Source organism: Lineus longissimus, chromosome 5 (assembly GCF_910592395.1).
Source record: "Lineus longissimus chromosome 5, tnLinLong1.2, whole genome shotgun sequence".
NCBI classification, from domain to species: domain Eukaryota; kingdom Metazoa; phylum Nemertea; class Pilidiophora; order Heteronemertea; family Lineidae; genus Lineus; species Lineus longissimus.
This window is the reverse complement of record NC_088312.1, coordinates 21067794-21089235: the sequence shown is the minus strand read 5'-3', so window position 1 is coordinate 21089235 and position 21442 is coordinate 21067794. Positions and strand designations below refer to the sequence as shown.

The 21442-nt window shown below is 43.4% G+C and overlaps 2 long non-coding RNA genes and 5 other non-coding genes across 7 annotated transcripts; 6 read left to right on the top strand and 1 right to left on the bottom strand.

Annotated features, from left to right (window-relative positions):
- Nucleotides 1–438: 438 nt before the first annotated feature.
- Nucleotides 439–557, top strand: LOC135488861 (5S ribosomal RNA). The gene has a single exon (XR_010447070.1). It is a non-coding gene; the product is annotated as a 5S ribosomal RNA (ribosomal RNA).
- A 422-nt stretch (nucleotides 558–979) lies between these two features.
- On the top strand, nucleotides 980–1101 carry LOC135488852 (U5 spliceosomal RNA). The gene has a single exon (XR_010447059.1). It is a non-coding gene; the product is annotated as a U5 spliceosomal RNA (small nuclear RNA).
- An 849-nt stretch (nucleotides 1102–1950) lies between these two features.
- Nucleotides 1951–2069, top strand: LOC135488860 (5S ribosomal RNA). Its single transcript, XR_010447069.1, has one exon. It is a non-coding gene; the product is annotated as a 5S ribosomal RNA (ribosomal RNA).
- A 422-nt stretch (nucleotides 2070–2491) lies between these two features.
- On the top strand, nucleotides 2492–2611 carry LOC135488853 (U5 spliceosomal RNA). The gene has a single exon (XR_010447060.1). It is a non-coding gene; the product is annotated as a U5 spliceosomal RNA (small nuclear RNA).
- Nucleotides 2612–3125: 514 nt separating this feature from the next.
- LOC135488851 (5S ribosomal RNA) lies at nucleotides 3126–3244 on the top strand. Its single transcript, XR_010447058.1, has one exon. It is a non-coding gene; the product is annotated as a 5S ribosomal RNA (ribosomal RNA).
- Nucleotides 3245–6318: 3074 nt separating this feature from the next.
- Nucleotides 6319–9950, top strand: LOC135487853 (uncharacterized). Its single transcript, XR_010446894.1, has 2 exons — nucleotides 6319–6737; nucleotides 6935–9950. It is a non-coding gene; the product is annotated as an uncharacterized LOC135487853 (long non-coding RNA).
- A 2483-nt stretch (nucleotides 9951–12433) lies between these two features.
- LOC135487852 (uncharacterized) lies at nucleotides 12434–19465 on the bottom strand. Its single transcript, XR_010446893.1, has 3 exons — nucleotides 18925–19465; nucleotides 17105–17245; nucleotides 12434–13051 (listed from the first exon to the last, which is right to left on the bottom strand). It is a non-coding gene; the product is annotated as an uncharacterized LOC135487852 (long non-coding RNA).
- Between the last annotated feature and the right edge of the window lie 1977 nt (nucleotides 19466–21442).

The following is a 21442-nucleotide window of genomic DNA, read 5'->3' as shown; positions in this document are numbered from 1 at the left end:
CCTGGCTGCTGTCCTGCCAAAACTGAAAGAGATGAGACAGACAGAATATAACCTGGCTGCTGCCCTGCCAAAACTGAAAGAGATGAGACAGTCACAACAAGACGGAATCTCACCTGGCTGATGTCCTGCCAAAACTGAAAGAGATGAGACAGCCACAACAAGACGGAATCTCACCTGGCTGCCGAAACTAAGAGAGATGAGACAACAATACAGAATCCCACCTGCTGGCTGCTCCACTCTGCACTGTCTTGCTTACATGAAGTGAAGGGTGAGACAGTCACAACCAGACTGAATATGGACTAGATGCTCCATTGCCTTGCCAACACTGAGAGTAACAACAAGACAGAATCCGACAATTCGTGTCACAGGTATACTGTCAAAAATATAATTTCGTCACTGGCCTACTGTTATAAGTAGCCCAAAAAGTCCACCTCTCATGTCTACGACCATATCACGTTGAAAACACCGGTTCTCGTCCGATCACCGAAGTTAAGCAACGTCGAGCGTGGTTAGTACGTGGATGGGTGACCGCCTCGGAATACCACGTGTTGTAGACTTTTGGGGGTTTTTCGTAATTTTTGTCATTATTTTTCCAGTATCACTACAAGGTTGGGACGGCTATAGAACTGGCCAAAGGTCAAAGGTCAAAGTAAGATAACGTTAGCGTGTTCTTTTTTTTATATTTCACCGTCTGACTTTTACTCTAGAATCCGTAATTGGCATGGCCTGCACGGATGCGAGCCGAACATGATGCGATAACTGACGAGCTGAATAATATGCTGATCAGATCAGTAAAAAATTAAAGACGCAACATCATAACATTTTTGGCAATAGTGGCAATTTTTGGTCATTAATGGTTTTCTGCTTGCAACACCTTTCTTTTGTCTACAGACTCAAGAACTACTAGGCATCCCATTATCCAAAACCAAACACATGGTGTAGAACTTGGCAAACTCTATCCAACTCGGGCGAGACAACTTTACTCTGGTTTCTCTTCAATCCCACGCATAAATCTTTCGCCTTTTACTAAAGATTTCCGTGGAGAGGAACACTCTAATGAGTCTATAGACATTTTTTTATAGCCCTGCCAACGGCAGGGTAGTTAACACCAAAGAAAGACCGAGCCACCCAATCTCATACTTCAAAAGTGATAAACTAGTAATAGCCCCCACACGCGCACACACGCGAGCAACCAAGACGATCGGCACCAACCGCGCACCAAGCACAATTGTCTCAGACCTCGCATTTCAGGTGTATGGTCTCTTGAACAATAGTCTCTAGGAAAGGGCGGATAACAAATGTCACGATAATTCCACCAGGTCTGACAAGGACAGTCAAGTCGCATAGGTGGCACTACACAGTGGGGACGGGGTCCGTTTTCTCCCCCCCACCCCCCAAAGAAATGTAGTTCGCGTTTCCATGTTCATGAATGGGTCCAACCGGTTCCAAATACTATTTACTTTGACGCCCTGGTCTTAGTTTCCATGTGCAGAGGGATCTTTGGCGATTTTATGAGCTTAGAATCTGTGCCATGTGAAGCGGGTCTCAATCCCCAGTTTTGCCTCAATATGTAACATACCTTCCATCTGCCACGCGAGGTTGGGCGTGGTTGTGCGAGTGTCAATTATGCTCGTCACAATTCTAGACAAAAAAGCAAAAAAAATTATTTCACCGAATTCAGCCATGACTCCGGTGTAAATTAAACGTTCACAGTTAGCTCGAGATGTTTAGTTGCAAAGCAAATACACAGATGTCACTACTGACCATAATCCAGAATGTCGGTTGGCTTGAAAACTGCACGATTCCGAGCCTCCCAATTGGTAACCAGTGCTACAGTAGGCCCACTACTGTTAAAACGGTTGGATGATATGCTATCACAGGTATACTGTCGATAATATAATTTCGTCACTGGCCTACTGTTATAAGTAGCCCAAAAAGTCTACCTCTAATGTCTACGACCATATCACGTTGAAAACACCGGTTCTCGTCCGATCACCGAAGTTAAGCAACGTCGAGCGTGGTTAGTACGTGGATGGGTGACCGCCTCGGAATACCACGTGTTGTAGACTTTTGGGGTTATTCGTAATTTTTGTCATTATTCTTCCTGTATCACTACACGGTTGGGACGGCTTTAGAACTGGCCAAAGGTCAAAGGTCAAAGTAAGATAACGTTAGCGTGTTCTTTTTTATATTTCACCGTCTGACTTTTACTTTAGAATCCATAATTGGCATGGCCTATACGGATGCGAGCCGAACATGAGGCGATAACTGACAACGAGCTGAATAATATGCTGATCAGATCAGTAAAAATTTAAAGACGCAACATCATAACATTTTTGGCAATAGTGGCAATTGTTGGTAATTAATGGTTTTCTGCTTGCAACACCTTTCTTTTGTCTACAGACACAAGAACTACTAGGCACCCCATTATCCAAAACCAAACACATGATGTAGAACTTGGCAAACTCTATCCAACTCGGGCGAGACAACAACACTCTGGTTTCTCTTCAATCCCACGCATAAATCTTTCGCCTTTTACTAAAGATTTCCGTGGAGAGGAACACTCTAATGAGTCTATAGACATTTTTTATAGCCCTGCCAACGGCAGGGTAGTTAATACCAAAGAAAGACCGAGCCACCCAACCTCATACCTCAAAGTGATAAACTAGTAATCGCCCCCCACCCCCAGACACACGCGCACACACGCGAGCAACCAAGAGGATCGGCACCAACCGGCCTCAATATGTAACATACCTTCCATCTGCCACGCGAGGTTGGGCGTAGTTTGTGCGAGTGTCAATTATGCTCGTCACAATTCTAGGCCATATAGCGAAAAAATTATTTCACCGAATTCAGCCATGACTCCGGTGTAAATTTAACGTTCACAGTTAGCTCGAGATGTTTAGTTGCACAGCAAATACACAGATGTCACTACTGACTATGATCCAGAATGTCGGTTGGCTTGAAAACTGCACGATTCCGAGACTCCCAATTGGTAACCAGTTCTACAGTAGGCCCACTACTGTTAAAACGGTTGGATGATATGCTATCACAGGTATACTGTCGAAAATATAATTTCGTCACTGGCCTACTGTTATAAGTAGCCCAAAAACTCTTCTTCTTATGTCTACGACCATATCACGTTGAAAACACCGGTTCTCGTCCGATCACCGAAGTTAAGCAACGTCGAGCGTGGTTAGTACGTGGATGGGTGACCGCCTCGGAATACCACGTGTTGTAGACTTTTGGGGTTTTTCGTGATTTTTGTCATTATTCTTCCAGTATCACTACACGATTGGGACGACTTTAGAACTGGCCAAAGGTCGAAGTAAGATAACGTTAGCGTGTTCTTTTTTTATATTTCACCGTCTGACTTTTACTCTAGAATTCGTAATTGGCATGGCCTGTACGGATGCGAGCCGAACATGAGGCGATAACTGACAACGAGCTGAATAATACTAGTATGCTGATCAGAACATTAAAAATTTAAAGACGCAACATCATAACATTTTCGGCAATAGTGGCAAGGCTGCTTCACCTTGAGATAGCTTAGACGATCACAAACTGACCGAGTCTTGCCTGGCTCCTTCACCTTGCTGCTGACAGGGTGAGAGAGACGGACAGTCACAACAAGACGGCATTTGACTTGTCTGCTCCACTCTCTTGCCAATACCGTGAGAGAGCTGAGACGATCACATCCAGACCAAGCCTGGCCTGGCTGCTTCACCTTGCTGCTGACAGGGTGAGAGATACGAGACAGTCACAACAAGACGGCATTTGACCTGTCTGCTCCACTGTCTTGCCAACAGCGTTTAGGAGATGAGACACTTACAACCAGACCGAGCCTGGCCTGGCTGCTTCACCTTGCTGCTTACAGGGTGAGTGAGACGAGACAGTCACAACAAGACGGCATTGGACCAGTCTGCTCCACTGTGAAGGTGATGAGACGGTCACAACCAAGCCTTGCCTGGCACCTTCACCACAGCTGCATACAGGGTGAGAGACACGAGACAGTCACAACAAGACGGCATTGGACCAGGCTACTCCACTCTCTTGCCAACACCGTGAAAGAGCTGAGACACTTCCGAGCCTGGCATGGCATGGCTACTTTACCTTGTTGCAGACAGGGTGAGAGAGACAGCAAGACAATGGACAGCCATGTCAGATACTTGTTGTGACTACAGTGTTGACAAGAATGCCTCATTTCTCTCACATTGTCAGCAGGGCGTTGAAAGCAGCCAGGCTAGACTCGGTCTATGCTTCATCTTGCTGCAGACAGGGTAAGAGAGACGCGACAGTCACAACAAGACGGTATTGGCGCTGGCTACTCCACTCTCTTGCCAACACAGTGAGAGAGCTGAGACGATCACAACTAGACCGATCTTGGCATGGCTACTTCACCTTGCTGCGGACAGGATGAATGAGACAGCAAGACAATGAAGCAGCCATGTCGGATACTGTCTTATTGTGACTACAGTGTTGACAAGAATGCCTCTTCTCTCTCACATGGTCGGCAGGGCGATGAAAGAAGCCAAGCTAGACTCCGTCTATTCTTCACCTTGCTGCAGACAGGTTGAGAGAGACGAGACAGTCACAACAAGACGGTACTGGACCTTGCTGCTCCACTGTGAAGGAGATGAAACGGTCACAACCAGACCGAGCCTGACCTGGCATGGCTGCTATACCTTGCTGCTGACAGGGTGAGAGATACGAGACAGTCACCACAGGACGGGATCGATTCTTGCGGCCCACTGTCTTGCCAACGCTGTGAAAAGGTCGGTCCAAGTCTTGCCAGGCTGCTTCACCTTGTAAGTGACACGTGAAGCAGCCAGGCCAGACTTGGTCTGGTTGTTATCGTCTCATCTCTTTCACGGTGTTCGCAAGACAGTGGAGTCGCCAGGTCCATTGCATTGCCGCCCTGCTGTGACTGTCCTGTCTAGAGTAAGGTGAAGCAGCCAGGCCAGGCAAGGCTCGGTCTGGTTGTAAGTGTCTCATCTCTTTCACGGTGTTGGCAAGACAGTTGAGCTGCCAGGTCCAATGACGTCTTGTTGTGACTGTCTCGTCTCTCTCACCCTGTCTGCAGCAAGGTGAAGCAGCCAGGCCAGACTTGGTCTGGTTGTGATCGTGTCACCTCGCTCAGTGTTGGCAAGACAGTGGAGCAGCCAGGTTCAGTGCCGTCTTGTTGTGACTGTCTCGTCTCTCTCACTTTGATGATAAGATGGCGGAGCAGCCAGGTCTGATGCCGTCCTGTTGTGACTGTCTTATCTCTTTCACCTTGTCGGCAACACGGTGAAGCGGTCTGGATGTGACCGTCTCATCTCTTCTCAGAGTTAGGAGACAGTGGAACAGACAGGTCTGATTCTGTCTTGTTGTAACTGTCTCATCTCCTGTCCGTAACACGGTGAAGCAGCCAGGCCAGACTCTGCCTGGTTGTGACTGTCTCATTTCTCTCAGTGTTAGCAAGACAGTGGGGCAGCCAGGACTGATTCCGCCTTGTTGTGACTGTCCATCTAGTTCACATTGTCAGTGACGAGGTGAAGCAGCCAGGCCAGATTCGCGGTCTGGTTGTGGGCTAATTTGACCAACCTGATTGATACCGTCTCAGCTCACCCACTGTGACGACAATATGGTGAGGAGGCCCTACGTAGTCTGGTAGTGACTGACTCATCTCTCCCACTGTGTTGGAGACATTGGAGATGCCAGGTATGATTCATCCTGGCACCAGTGGTTTTCAATATACATGTACTCCGCCTCTCGATATGTCATTGTGTATGTAATTAGCAAATCGTTATACTCCAAATCCACGTATAGTAGATCGGGAGATTAGGACATAAAGTATTCTTGAGAACGGGACAATGGTCTTTGTAGCCATAAACCCCTGATCACTGAGTGACCAATTGGGCCCCATCATTCTCCTAGGCACTGGTTCAAATTTCACTCCATCTCTCGTACCACTCGCACTTACCGTCTGATTGCGACAGGTTGTGACATACCGACAGCGTTTGCCTCGGGTTAGGATTAAGCAAGACAAGTTTTAAAATGTAATAGTGGGTTTATTTGACTCAAAGTATAGAAGTGTTGGACGTAAAGTATCATAGAGAACGAGACATAGCCATAATTACATGAACAATAATTGAACAAGAGGATAGGATCCAAGGGGACTCTACCAACGTTATAAATCTAGCTCGGCCACGCCATCTCTCGGCATTATGTAGAACTAAGACGTGGCATTATCGTCTCCGACTGATTGCGACGTGTTGTGACATACCGATGACTCACACACCGTCTGTCTTGCGTTCTGAATGTGCAATACGCGTTCTGGCGACGTACATTTTACTTGGGTATATAAGGGAAGCATCGTCGGGAACACGCAATTTTCTTCTGAACGGATCCGTGAAGCATGTAGGAGATATTTTCTGGCGTCAGGGGCGAAAATACTGTCCGACCGCCCTGCCGTTGTGTTCGTTATGAAACCATTGCTTCGTTCTTTGAGGACTGTTTCGCAAAAGTTGAAGGGAACGTTTCTGATACTTAACCAAGTTCCTTGCTGATCTGTTTCGTTGGATCTAAGGGACGCTGTAGGCTACATGTGTCTGTGGAACGAAACTGTTGCTTACAACGGATGGTAGCACCCTTCTATTTCCAAAAACGAAAGGCAGCCGGGAGGATGCATACGCACGCGTGACGGGACCTGGGTGTGGTCAGCCCGAAAGATGGACCGAAGACATACGAATAAGGTAAAGCCATTTTTCATTCTCTCATGCAACATAATCAACTCCACGCTGTTTTAATGTTATCCAGAATCTTAGAATTTATACTGGACCCGAGTTTCTTTTTTATTTCAGCTCTCGTGTTTCCATTCATTGTAAAATTTCGCAATTCCAAATGTTGTTGCTCCAAATTATCGTATTAGACCATTGCTTTCCACTTTCAGACTTCAAAGACAAACCGCTTTCCGAGTCCGCGAGGGCCGTGGCACGTGTATTGCGCTCAAACAGACGACAGCTTGTGAATAGCAGACTACAATATCAGGTTCATCGAGTGCATATTTCAATTTTGGGTGAGGGCAGTCATCTAATTAATTTATTGGACATATCACTACGAAAATAACCGCGAAAATGTCATTAATGTCATAACTATGTCATAAAGATGGCGTTGCATCCTCCGCTGTCATAATTTCTTTCGTTTGGCCGTGATTGTTTGTGTCGTGTGGGCATATTTGGAAATACCCGTTTCGACTCGTCGAACTGGTTATCGCGACTATCTTACTCTTCCAGTTGGTTATCGGATCGTACTACACCTCATTATGCGGCGACACTTTCGCAAACTTTCCGACTAAACATATTCACCAGTTAATCCATCAAGTACTCCTCCCCTTGCATGACATACCCTGGGGACATACCCCGGGAACATATCTAATCAGCTTTTTTAGCTATCTATCGAAACTTGCAAGTAACGCCGATTGTGACAGGTTGTTACATACCGACTGCTCACACGGCGTTTGTCTGACTTTTTGATTGTACAAATGTTCTTTTTTCAATGTAATTAGTAGGATTAGTGGACTCGGAGAATAGAAGCTTAGGACCTTTTGTGTTCTAGTTTACGAGAATTTGGTCTTTATAGCCATAAATCCCTGAACAATCATTGAACAAAACATCCCGATTCTCACACTGACAAACAAGCGGAGCTCGGTTACGCCATCTCTCGACATTATGTAGAACTAAAATGTGAAGTGTCGTATGTTGTGACATACCGATTACTCATACAGCGTCTGTCTTATCAAGTGAATTATCTTGGGTTTATAAGGGAAAGCATCGTCAGGAACACGTATTCCTCTTCTAAATGGATTGGTGAAGTGTGCACCTCCTATTTTCTTGGGCAGTAGTCGGCGTCAGAGCGAAAATTCGCATGGCATACCATACTGGCAGCTTTAATGTTAGGTTAATGTTCGCTTCTCCGTCCCTGCACAGAAGGGTCAGAGAAGGAAACATTAACACCTGCTTTCTTCAGGATGTGCCTTTTACAATGTGATAGTCCATGAGTATCTTGTATCTTGTTCCCTGGCAATAACCGCAAACATTCAGTAGACTCCGGGGGTAGTCCATTTCGTCATCCTATTCATACTGCCTCAGTGAGGTGAGGAACGAGGCCGGTCCACTGCGTCCGAAGTGTCACCATCTGTAGCCTATATAGCTCCTCTCCTTTTGCCACATTGTCCCTGACTATCGCGGCCAACCTACTGACGATTCCCGAAGTGCATGGAACGACTGCTTCCGAGCTGAAATAGTAACTATCAGACAATTATTTCATCAGAACTATGTAAGTATTTAACCTCGATAGGTCAAAATGGGGAGAGGCAAGAGGAAGACCAAAAACATTCTAACTGAATGCCGCTCCGCTGAACCATGTCACAACCATACTTTCTTTTATGATTGAATATCACGCAACTGGCAGCCACATATGCATTTCTGAGGACAATTTCGGTGCCACGGACAAAGTCACAACCAGGTCATTATGCGGTGGTTATTGCAGGCGTTGTATTTCTGGCTTCATTCTTTGACGTTGCGTGGACAATGTCACAACCAGACCTCACATGCAGAGAAAATGGGGCGCAGTCATCAGGTTGGGATATTACCTTGGTTATTGCACAAGAGACCGACACACAATGTATAATTTCATACCGGAGCAAAGGGCGTGGACCACATTCCGGCCGTATTTTGAGGACTGCATCGAGATGAAGACATCCGCAGCCATCAGAGTAAAAAATTTTTGGACATTTTTCTCCCTGGCCAAAGGCACACCCAGTCTGTTTGTTTGGTTTCTGAGAGGTTTGTTTTGATCGTGACGCACTTGCGCCGGACTTGTCGACCTCCAGTCGCGTGCCTGCTGTCAATCAAGATCGCGAAGACGCAATCACTGCAGTCGCCCACACGAGAAAAACAAACACCATTCACCAGGCCAAGGACTTGAATAACTCATTAGAAAGATATATGCGGATTTGGCAGGACTTGTTTTGTGTCGTTTGGGCAGCGTCCAGCTGTCGGATGTGATTTCCAGGGACAATGCCCCTCGATCTTGCTGACCACAGGTGCAGCCACCATGTGAGAAACACGGCTATTGTGGTTACGTAAATCCCGTCCCAGAAGTTTTAAAACTGTGATAATCACCCCCATTGTGGCGACCAAGACAACCAGGGGATACCATTACTTGCTGTGGCATAACAAAGCCACACTAAAACCTCTGGAGTATTTCGGGAATCGGGCACGCGCCGTGCCATTTACCCGGCCAGTCCGCCTTTTGTCATCAACCGGTCGTCTGCTTGCGGTTAGTGGGCAGATGTCCAGAGAGTCACGCGCCTGGTCAGCGTTCACCCAGCCTCTGGCTTTGGAATCACAATGGTCAGCTTAATAGACAATTCCAAGATAGAAATTAAAGTAATGGACCGAGTTCCGGCCATTTTGATTAGCATTTTCAAATAATATGGTCAGGTTCAATCTGCGCCGGATGGCCCTCAGTGTATGGTATCACTGCAACCTCGTCAGCAGTTGAAACATGCCCAAACTGACTTAGTGTAAGAAGATAACGAAATAACCATAGCGACGAGATTGTCAAAGTCACAGACGGTAATTTCCCATCTTCTCATCTGATTGACTTCCGGTCACGAACAGACAACATCAGCTAACTTCCGCTGAAAGTCAACGAAAATGCTACTTATCAAATCGTCCTTTGAGAAATCAACCCGTGGATTGATTTCTCGAAGTTATGTCGAAGGACCGCTGATGAGCTCCAATGCACTGACGGGAACACAGGCTTCGCACTGTGATGCGCATTTCCAAAGCGGACATAATTTTTTCAAGCATATGGTATACATACAAAGTAATATGATCGCCTCATCACACTTGTCGACATAATACTGCCCGGAATATATAAGTGTTATACGGTTGAACTTACATCCTGCACTCAGCCATATTTCCTTTCAGAACGAACAAATGAGGAGCAATTAAAGTGCCAGGTAAAATAAACGAGTCCACATGTCGAACGAACGTTTAAGGTGAGGGCCAGATGTGCCCCATTACACCAAGTGTTCCTTACAACTGGGACCAATTTACGGCGCGAGCCCGTCAAAAAACGATAGCCTGTCGATACGTTTGACCCCGGTGATTCCCATGGTCCAGACATTCATAAATATTCAGATACTTACATCCTGTTTTACGAAGTTTATGCAAATGGACAAATAGCCGAGGGATCGCGTCACCATCTTCGAGTCCCAAGTGCCAGAAAACACAGTGCCTGCAATATCTCAGTTTTGGAACAAAACCCTATCGTCATAGCCGTCAGCAGAGGAGTCGTTTTTTCAAACATGCCAGGGCCATTATCGATCATTTTGACACTATTGAGGATTTATGTGTCAATTCCCCTAGATTAGGTCGGCGCCACATCACACTATCACTCCGCAAGAGTATGATCACCCCCTTACAAACCTCATGACCGCCTACAAGTATGAGGACGCTGGCGATGGCAGTAAAAACCTCGCCAAAAACAACAACATCTTATTTAATTTTATTAGATTTATTTCAACACTTGTACTACAAAAAGGTACACACCATACCAATACACCAGGAACATATTTACATTTATACACAGGAAATGAAACACAGAAACATGAAAGTTTGACCAATGCATTTTATGCTATTTATTAAAATTGCTGAAATCAAAACCGATGGTTAATTTTAAAGAACCCAAATGCAAAATTACATGACGAAATCTTTGAAACAAATCTAAATGACAGACTGCATTCATTTTCAAAATCGTTCAATAGTTTAAAATGTAATTCCTAAAATACGTTAGAAATAATTTAAGTTGCATTACATGCATAGAGAGATTATCAAATGGCTCATTACTAAGAAAATTTTAAAGTTAAAGTTATTTTAAGTTAATTGATATTTAAGCGCACTCAGAATGCTTCAAATGACGGGTTCGTATGCAACCACGAATGATCTAAAGGATTTTCCTCATCCTAAGTAAATACTAAAATTTAATTAACTGCACTAAAATGCTTATCATTTGATTATCAACGAAATAAAACAATACCTGGAAATGAAATGGATCAATATCAAACATGCATATGAAAATGTCAAATCATTATCAAAATTACAAAATTTCACGTCAAAGTGTCCTTTACAAAAAAGTCTTCTCTGAAAATAAATAGCACATTACAATATTTACAAAGTATGTACAATGTTTTCAACTCCGTCGTCGCATAAGCTCAAGGTCAAGTGAAATGAAAGGTCAGGGTCAAGGCCGAAGACAATTAAGGATGCAAAATCGGTTGGAAAGTTGTTGTTTCTAGCTTTTGGCTTGGTTTATTGCGTATGTGCATTGTGACTGTAGAATACACAAAAAGATTTTTCGTACAGATCAATTTATCGTTTATCAATGATATGATAAACTGATATTTTGCTATCTGGTAGCAGACGATAAAATCAAGGAGGAAATGATACCATGAGGTCCGCAGGTACGTTTTATCTGCGGTTTTCCGCTATAAATGCACCTGAAGGATTGTACAAATCTGGCTGCAGCCGGAGGGTTTGGGATATCTCGCGAGTTCTTTGTTTGCGAGATTTAAGGGGAAGCCATGTGTTTACCATCAACAAGATAGACGCTTGGCGCGTGGCTTCGAAGTGGATTAATCTGGGCAGGGCTGCTCAGGTGAACAAAATGCCAGGATTTGTTTAGCATGCTAGGTAAACAAAGAAAGCCCAATCTGATTTCTCCAGGTAATTCCTGGCCTCGGAAGCTAACGCTAAAGATAAATGCCGTGAGAGCATACTTCTGAGATCTTCAGACATTAGCAGTGTGGAGATGGTTCTTCAGTTTTTCTGTTCAAGTGGATTTCGTTTTCTGCATCGAGTTCCGCAACCAACTTTCCAAAGCTCAACAGGGGAAAAAAAGTAAATGTAGGAATTCAGATGAATTTGACCTTGAGTTAACAGGACACCCAGAAAGTATTATGAGACGAGAGTTGAAGTTTCGAGATCATTTTCATGGCAGAGTATATATCGCATAATGGCAACTCTTTGCTAGGTCGCGCCCAATTCAGTGGAAAGTTTCTTCCAATTGAAAGCTGCACATGAATAATAGTTTACCATGCGAGATTTCTATGAAATAAATAGCAACATTCAATATTATGTACAAAGACCGTTTGTTTTCAAAAACAAAACATGATATCCAAAATGGCGGATCGTCGACCGTCTGCCAAGTTGGCTAGCCTCGTTCAGGGCGATTGTTTTTTCCTGCACGTGGGTTATATTTGATATTGCGGTGCCGCGTGCAAAATGCCTCAATTTGTTTGAACTGAGTCGCCAACAGGCTTGTTTTAGTTTTCTTTTTATGGACGTGCATGGGAAAATGAGATTTCTTAAATACCAAAAACAAGAAAAAAAACACCAGAAAAAACTAAAGTATATTTAGTAAATTTGAAATTAATATCATAAAAAGTTTGGCCTCATTCGAATCCACTGCCAATAATTTCCCGTTGGGAACCATGGATACTAATAATAATTGAAAGAATATGTCACGACTATTAATAAAATATTACTGTTCCAAGAAGTCCATTGTGTTTACATCGCAATTATATGCATATATAATCAATGTCCTACTTTCCTTTCCGTTGGTAAACAATTCCATCATGAGTGAGCATGGTTCTCTTGTGGCGGCGCTCTCGCCGAACCAGGCAATTATTATTGCGAAATCAGCCAATACACAGCCTTGTTTTACGTTGTACCTTCCTAAAGATCTCGTCTTGTTTCTCTTCGTTCAGCGGATATTTTGTCACGAAAAGCCAACTTTTGGCAGAAGCAGACGAGAGTGACTTCCGAATGCTTCCGGAAATCTCCGAACAAAGGCAAACTTTCTCGTCATCACGACGACTCCTGTCACATGACCTCCAGTGTTGACGTTTGGACGCCAGCAGACGACTTCACGATTGACTAGTTGCCTGTCTTCCCAGGTGTGTCTGTTGATGGGGACCATGTGCGGGCATCTCGGACACCTGGAAAACACAAAGAAGAAAGCTAGTTAGCACAGTGTTGACATATTGCTAATGAAAGTTCATTTCGAGTTGAGATTTCTAGGTTTGTTAACCAGATCCTGGAAATTGTGAAAACGTTTGAGCATCTGAATAACCAGAAACGAAACAAGTGAAACGGATCGGTTTGAGCAAACGGGATGTGAAAGTTTTGACTTTCTTATGCCCCATGCATTATGCACACAATAAGCAAGAAGAACTTTGCAAGCAAATGGTTTCGTCGAAACGGGACAAATTGACTTAGCTGTGTAATTTGCTCATCCATATATATCAGTGGCGGGTAAACTTAGCCCGCTGCAATCAAGTCCGGCACAGCTGGATGACCTCACAACATGTTGATATACAATATACATGTAGATGTACTTGCATCGGAGTTTAGGAGGATGTGGGCGAGGTTGACCAGCTGTGTTGTTAAACATGCAGGTAAACTGATGAACATGCAGCAGGCATGTGCAGCAGCTTGCACTAATGATGCCTGCCCACATCTGATGCCAAAGATTTCACCTGGAATCGTGCATAAAATGCATTAACCCTCCATGAAACTTACTAAAATATTTTGTGTAATAGCATTACTTAGTACAGCCTATAATTATAGGCGAACAGTCCTGGTCTAGATTGAATATTATGTCTCCTCCTGCAGCGTTCATTCCTGCATCTCTAATTAAGAGGGTCCGATTGACGTTTAGCCAACGCTCACATTTACAAGGAGTTCTTTTTCCGTGTTAATCACGCGATACACTATATACCTGCGTGGTATCACTAAATGGACAGCGGAAACGTATTAGTCTGTTGATATTGGTGATTGGAAAGGAAATGCTGTCTGAACTCTAAGCTAGAACAGACTGCAGACGAGATTCAGCCGAATCGCGGTCTCAAGCTGTCTGAGCACATCGTAGTTCGTGGGCGTTGGCCACAGGAAGTATATAATTTATCTTCCCACTCAAGGTATAATCAAAAGCCAGAAAATGTCCGCCAGACATGTGCCGTGGGCGGTGTTGCACTCCAGACGCAGTGGCTTGGCTTTGCCCCACCACGACTAGGATTACCGATGGCGATCGGACTGCCTCAGAAGTCTAGAAAATGACTGCATGCATTATGTATCAAATTGTAACTGAAAGGTCTCTACGAATCCGAGTTAGATAGTCGCCACCTTCCAAGTTTTAAAGTTTCCGGGCTCTGCCGACGACAACAATTCTAAGGATGTTAGCAAACGCTTACTATCAACAAACTATACATGTTGGCCTCTATGATGATGCAATAATATAATTTAAGAGATCACCAAGAACTTGGTCTTCTGCTCGCTGCCATCTTGAGAAGAAACGGAAGTGAGACTGTCGGTCGTCTGCCAGGCACAATATCATGCTTGGCATCGGATCATCCAGAAATGGCAGAATCAGTTCCGAGAATCACATCAGCAACAAAAAAATTTATCATGTCCTCAAATTCCTGAGCCTTGTTTTGGGTGAATCATGTGGGGTCCGATACCAGAAACGCTTCTTTTATTAAATTTGGCTACAGTGACTTATTTGGCCTGGTGTAAACCCTGCATAATTTGGTTGTTTGATGACTTTGCGCATGACCTTTCAGCTTATGACGCCTACATGACGTCATCATTACATGGGATGCGTGCCGCCGTTTCATTGCAAGACCAATACTGGCTGTCTATCAAACTGGTTGCCGTTGGTAACTACTAATACTGGCCCCTTGGAAAGGTCAATTGGTCAAATGTCTGAATAGACGGATGACCTAATGGGCGGGTGGATGGATGGATACTGCAGAGTGTAGGCTTTAGCTTATAATAACTAGGTACTTCGCTTTAATTTTGAGATATATCGTCCGCACGATCTCAAATCATTGCGTACGGGACAATTACAATAAAAAGATGCAGGCACGCTGAGCAAAAGTGCTAGGCCAAAATATAATTCACGTTGGCGATTATGGTTGTGCAGGACATCAGTTTAGGGGTGAACCTTCCTCCCATATCAAGGGTTTTCAATACACCCCTCCCCTCCCTCTCGGAAAGTTCATGTTTATACATGACGGAGGAGGTCCTCCTATAAGGAGACTGACGAGGCCACCGAAACCACTGCGTCTGCAGTTTAGCAATCGTCGGCTGACGGTCTAAAATGTGTTAAATACAAGTACATGTTTTCTGATATTTTGATATTACAACATAGTGGGCGAGACAAATATATATGTAAGGCCTATTCATAATCGGGAGACAAGTCCGGTCTTGTTTGAAGCGAAAGTTTAACCTGACTCGTTAATATGCCATTAATGAATATCCTCACAGACAATTAATGAGCTTGATTATTTGCACAGGGATGGAAAAATAGGCCAACCTGCCAAGGGCCTTTGGACAGGACTGAACATGAATCTGGAACTACAAGTACACTATAGAGGATTGGTATATGAAATATGCATGCATTCACAGCTGACATAGGCCTACGGTGTATAACATGATTTTATCAGACTTACTATTCATGATGACTCATCGATTGCCAAAGTTGCAGACCTAAGCTACATTTCGCAATATCGGCGATTTTTTGTTTAACCGTCTAAAACACATCAAATTATTGTAGATAAATACAGCAGTAAATGCCAATGCCTTTGGCCTTCTACTTTTTCATTCCATCTAAAGGTCATTAAGTAATCCAATTTTATCTCCTTCTTATTTACTGGCCAACTTTCATTCGCGAAACCCATCATATCAGAAGGTTTTGTTTTTGTTGCTTTTAGTGTGGGTTTTTTTGTGAAGCTCGGTCGTTAGTGCCGAGTGTTGGCTTAACTTTCAGGATGATGTTCCCCAGAAACAAAAACCAGGGATCACGCACCTAAATACTTTACATGACATAACAGGTTATCAAGGATCCAACATATTTTCTGGCCCTGGATGCTGGGTCACGGAAGGGAGAAAGGGCAAGAGTTCACTCACTGCATGAAATCTCACGTAATATCATCACACGTTGTGCAAGGACAAGCCCTTTTTGCATGGGCAATGCGGTCAGCGCCGGGTTGTCCCCGTGAACTCTTCGGGGCACAGGGGCAGTATGTCATGAAAGTCATACCGACGCCAAATTTGAGTTCGGATTCTGTCATATTGTGACATTTTACGAAAGAAATATTTTGTTTAAAAATGGGTATAAATTGTTCATTCCTTTGTCACAAGTCACAGGGCCCGGGTAGCCTACACCTAGCCGTATCACCCGAAGCCCGAAGAGGTGTTCAAACCACTCGTCCATGAAGCATTGGCCCCACTCGGGTGAGAGAACGACGGGCTCGTCCGCCGCGAAGCACAACCTTGCACAGCCTTGAAAGGGAAGACAAGTCCGCACAATAGAGTTCACATCTCGAGGAGACGGGACAATGAGATTTGGGACACCCTTCTATGCACCTGATATTCTTGGGGTGAACTTTCACGAAGGGGGTCAGCCTATTTTTACACCTGATGAGTGTCATCTCTTAGACAAGCATTTCGGGTCACTGGAGGATAATGATGCTTTTTGTGGAAGTAAAAAATACACGAGGTCGTTTCTGTTCAGTCAACATTCTGTATTCTAGCGAGACCAGCTCCCAAAGATTTAAGATGCTAGCCTTGTTAGGGGCAACAAATCTAATAGTTCAACGAGGATGTCTGATGCTTGTTTCGAAATTCATCATGACTATAACTTCCTCATTAAATCATGTCTAGTGTCGAGTAGCCCGCCGCATCGTGATGACATCCCGTTTGATGATCACGCGCTGCTGATTCATGTCCAAAACATCGCTCATGTCCACCATAAATCATGAAATTGCATTTCGGTTTTGGAATTTAATCATGCAATGGGATTTCCGTGCATTTTCCTCCAACATCCTGATTATGGACGTGGGAGTTGAGGAAATTTCCGTGTGGGTTTCAAGGGTCACAAGCCCAATAGGGTTAAAGAAATATGTATGTTTGCCTTATTTTCTATATCACGTCATACTGACCAATATGTTGGTGTCGGATCAATCATATCAACCAGTTTTTAAACTTACTTTGCTATGATTATGCAATTCCTTGCTAAGATAAACCGATTCTCGTCTGCTTTGCTATTCTATCGTCTGCTGAGATGTCTGTGTGTCGCTTCCGCTTTGAGGTTTCAAGAGATCTTTTAGGCTTTGAGATTTTCATTAATTCTGAAAAATACAAATACATAAGAATACTTTAGCAACATATTCAACATCCTCGAATACCAGGGTGATTTGTATGCTTCTTCCCCGCACACATCATTCAGCACATTAGCTTGCATCATTCAGACAACGCGCGTCTGGGCGGAGGCTACGGAGGCAATATTAGCGCTGGAAGTTCAAGGCCCAGAAGCTCAGGATGCATTTTCACTTTCAGTGGCGTTAAGAAAAAATAGCACATGGGAATCATCAGCAGTTCTCTGACTTATTCTCTCATTTGTGGAGAGACAACAATTAGCCATTTTATCAGTATCACCAAGAGTCAGAAGCTGGGAAGAGATCGTCGTATAATCAGGAGTTTTTCAATACACTCCGCCTCTCGACGTTTAGGAGAGAAACCAGTTCAATAATCCTCACGAAATGATGGTTGCTTTTTTAGATATCGATGCAATCCACCCAACGCGATACTGGCCAAGTCCACCTCATTCCACAGGCAACACTTATCAAACAATACACTATTTGCTGTGATAATACCCCATATTGGACATGGTGTATTTGTTCTTGGCCTCGGGAACAAGTGCATGCAACACACAATACAATGGATTCGGAGATTATGATTTTGAGGTGACGGTTCCAAAACTTGATATTTCCACATCGGAAGATCAAAATGGATACGGACATCGACTTATTTTCCAGTTGGTTCTGATTATTATTCCCAACAGGAACGCTTTAAACTCAAAGAGAGTTGCTTTTCCACTGGCATGCTGGCGAAATCTAAGCCTAAAAGTGCCCAATATTTATGCACGAGCTTTCGCCAAAGCCACCGCGCTGCAACCATTTCCAGTAAAATAACGAGCCCCGCCCCTCTCTCATTCCGCTACGATATCCGGGTCATCTAGGCCTTACATGGCCTGGGATACGATATTTCTCTATCAATTTACTAGTGCAGGCCTACGGTTGTAGTAATACTATCAGACTATGAACGTACTATGAAAATTACGATAGGCCTGCTATTCGAGTAGACAAATTATGAAATAACCGGTTGACTCTGCAAATGGTTAACGATGTCAAGGCCTACACTAAAAGACGAAGGCTCACATTCCAACAGGAAGATGTTCCATCAACCTTCGTCTGATTGAACGCTGGAAAAGGAGTCACTAAAACTAGGTTGACCTATGCAAAGATTGGAGGAACATCCCCCACCGCGTCCCGCTATACACGTTGTAGACGTTGTTTGCGAGAGGATGGCTACATCATAACATTGAGACCCCGAATGCAATGTTTATGCAAAATAAGTCTGCAAAGACTTGCCATGATAGTCACATTTCCGAGGTTACTTCACTGGTGTTAGTCTTAACGTTGGTGCTTCTGTCTTTGTCGTTTGAGGAAAAAAGGTATAAGCGGAAAAAAGCATACCATGCATGTACTTGTAATAGTCCTATATAGTTGGTACAAGAAAGGAATTTTTCCAAGCTGCTGTGTGGAGTCCACCATTAAATAACCTTTCTAGGCCCGCTAATGATGCAGGAAATAGATACCTCTACATTTAGAACGAATACCCTGGTGATATGCTCCAACGCAACCGTTACCAACCTGCAGAAATAGTACATTTGTAAACTGTATATATTGTAAATCAAAAGTTTAACAGAAGAGACCAACTAAAAGTTCCATTTAATAGGTTAACTTACCAGTTACTTTGCTCTGCCTTAAACGTATTTTTCTAGGCGTTTTTTCTGAACTCTCTGGACGGATAAACGTTGAGGCATCCTGACTAGATGTGGAACTGTCCCTTAACTGGCTATCGCACGGTTTCTGCAAACTCTGAGTCAAAGGAATCATATCCTGGTTGTCCTGGTTTGAATATTTCGGGTATAAATCCCTTGGTTTGTGAAGGTAGCATGATGGGACATCGACTCCTCTCATTGCAACCCAATTGTATCTTCCAGTTGTTGTGGCCATTGGACCATTATCCGGGTCGAAGTTATAGAGCAATTTAGCTCTAGAACTTTCCTCCTCTAGAATTTTGTTAAACGTATTTTCAAACGAACATTTCGCATCCTTAATTGCATCCATATCTCCATCGTCCGCGAATAATTTCCGACATACTCTCGGGTTGGGTGTAACTCGTCCATAACTCGGCATTTTGACAACTTGTCTGCTCCAGTCCGTTTACTACGGCTTACTACAATGACTGCTCTGACCTCATCGCTTAAAGTTTCTCATAGTGCGAACAACAAGCGCTCACAACCAATCAGCACTTAAGCGAGCGGAAGAGCCCATTGCCATTGGCTACTGGTGCCGCGCTGCCGCTTTATTATGCGGGAGTGGTTTGGTTTCCTTTGTTACCTCGCCTCCAGGTGCATTGTTTACATGAAGGTCAGCCTGAGTCCCAGCTTACAATAACGTCTGCCAAGTTTCACGAGTTTTGTCGTGTTGATATTTCGGTACGGTGCATTCTTCGGTGGTGTAATAGTTATTTTACCATGCAGACTAATTCCTCAGTTAGCAATTTCGGACACTCATCAAACATGGTTTTAAAATGACGTCATCAGCAATCTTTGGAATGTCTAGTGATGGAAAATCATCCTATGATATTTTGAGAACTGATGGCAGTCTTTTGTATACGCTCCTAAAAAAAATATAGGTCATAACTTTAAGTTTGATCTGAAATTACTCAGAAGATGGATAAGATCAAGGATCACTGATAACAATTGTATTTTAAAGGATACGCTGTATTTACTGGTGGGACAGGAAAAAGAAAATCACAAAGCCGTAGCGCAGTTATTTTGCATGCAAATTTGCTGAAACTTGGTATTCATACTATTTGTATATCTGTTTAAACAACAGTATTATTGTAATTTATACTCAGTTCGCATTTACACAATTATTTTTCAAATTCGAGGTCAATTTTGAAATTTTTGAACGAACGAAGTACGGGTACATGCCTTTAAAGACCAATAATTCTAAACTGTAAATTGTTTTGAAAAGTAAGAATGGACCCCCCCCCCCCCGAGAGGCACAACAATGCAAGGATGAATAACATTCCTGAAATTGTATGAAATCCTGAAAGTTATTTTGATTGTTTGCTTGGATATTCTTGACTCTATCATTGATCTTTGTATTGTACATGGGGCACGTGAATTTTTAAACTGTGTCATAGATGGGGCAACAAAGTTTATACCCAAACGTCTCCTCGGCTAATATTATTGGATGAATTCTTTAGGACATCGAGAATGTGATAATACGATATATATTTTACGAGTTGACTCCGCAGGTGTACTTTTCCCCCCAAGTACCCGTCAGGTATATACGCAATGACACGGGTTTCTGTTTTGCTTCCTAAATGCAATATATTATTCATTAGCGAATTTGGAATAACATCCTTGTCCAGATGGAAAGAAAAAAAATCGGTTAACAAAAAAAACATTGTCAATATCGCAAGTGGTAATTTGACGCAACAAAGAAGCAAGGCGGTGAATGGGCATGAAATTGATGACGTAACAAAGTCAATGGCCCCCTGCGAAGTAAATGACAGATGGCCCCCGACCCCGAAAATAAAACGCCCCTTCGCGTCGTGAAGCGATAAAGAGTTACGTGAGACTAATTAGCGAGTTAATCAATCAACACCGTCACAGCGTCCTTCTTTTAAGAGGAGATTAGTTGATTTTTGTTCATGTTGTGATTTTTATTGTGAAGTTTGTTACGGGTGTGGCGACATTTTGTTGATCCTTTCAGATACAATGGCTGGGCTAATTGTGTTGATGAGTATATGTATGTGAATAGGTTGGATATAGTCAGCTGTGTGTTCTTTATTTTCAAATACACACATATACAGGATGCCCCCCCCCCCAAAAAAATGTATCTGCATGTAATGGGTTAAACGTTAGCTAAACAAATAGCAACTCCCGAGCGGTTTTCATGAGTTAAGGTGAATTTTAGATTGGCATAAAGGGCCGACCACGTTACAACCATGTATTCAATGCAAGAACTCATCGGATTGTAAACTGTAATGAATTCATTAAATGGAGTATGCTATCACTTTCGGACAAATGATACCATTTTGGATTCCTCCTTCATCAAGTTTAGGCAGACATTTTGACGCATTTGAAAGAACGACGTGTGAACATAGCTAATACATGCAAAGAAAATGTTATCAATGGGTAATAAAAATCCGTCAGATGATACGAAAAACAAACATACACCAAT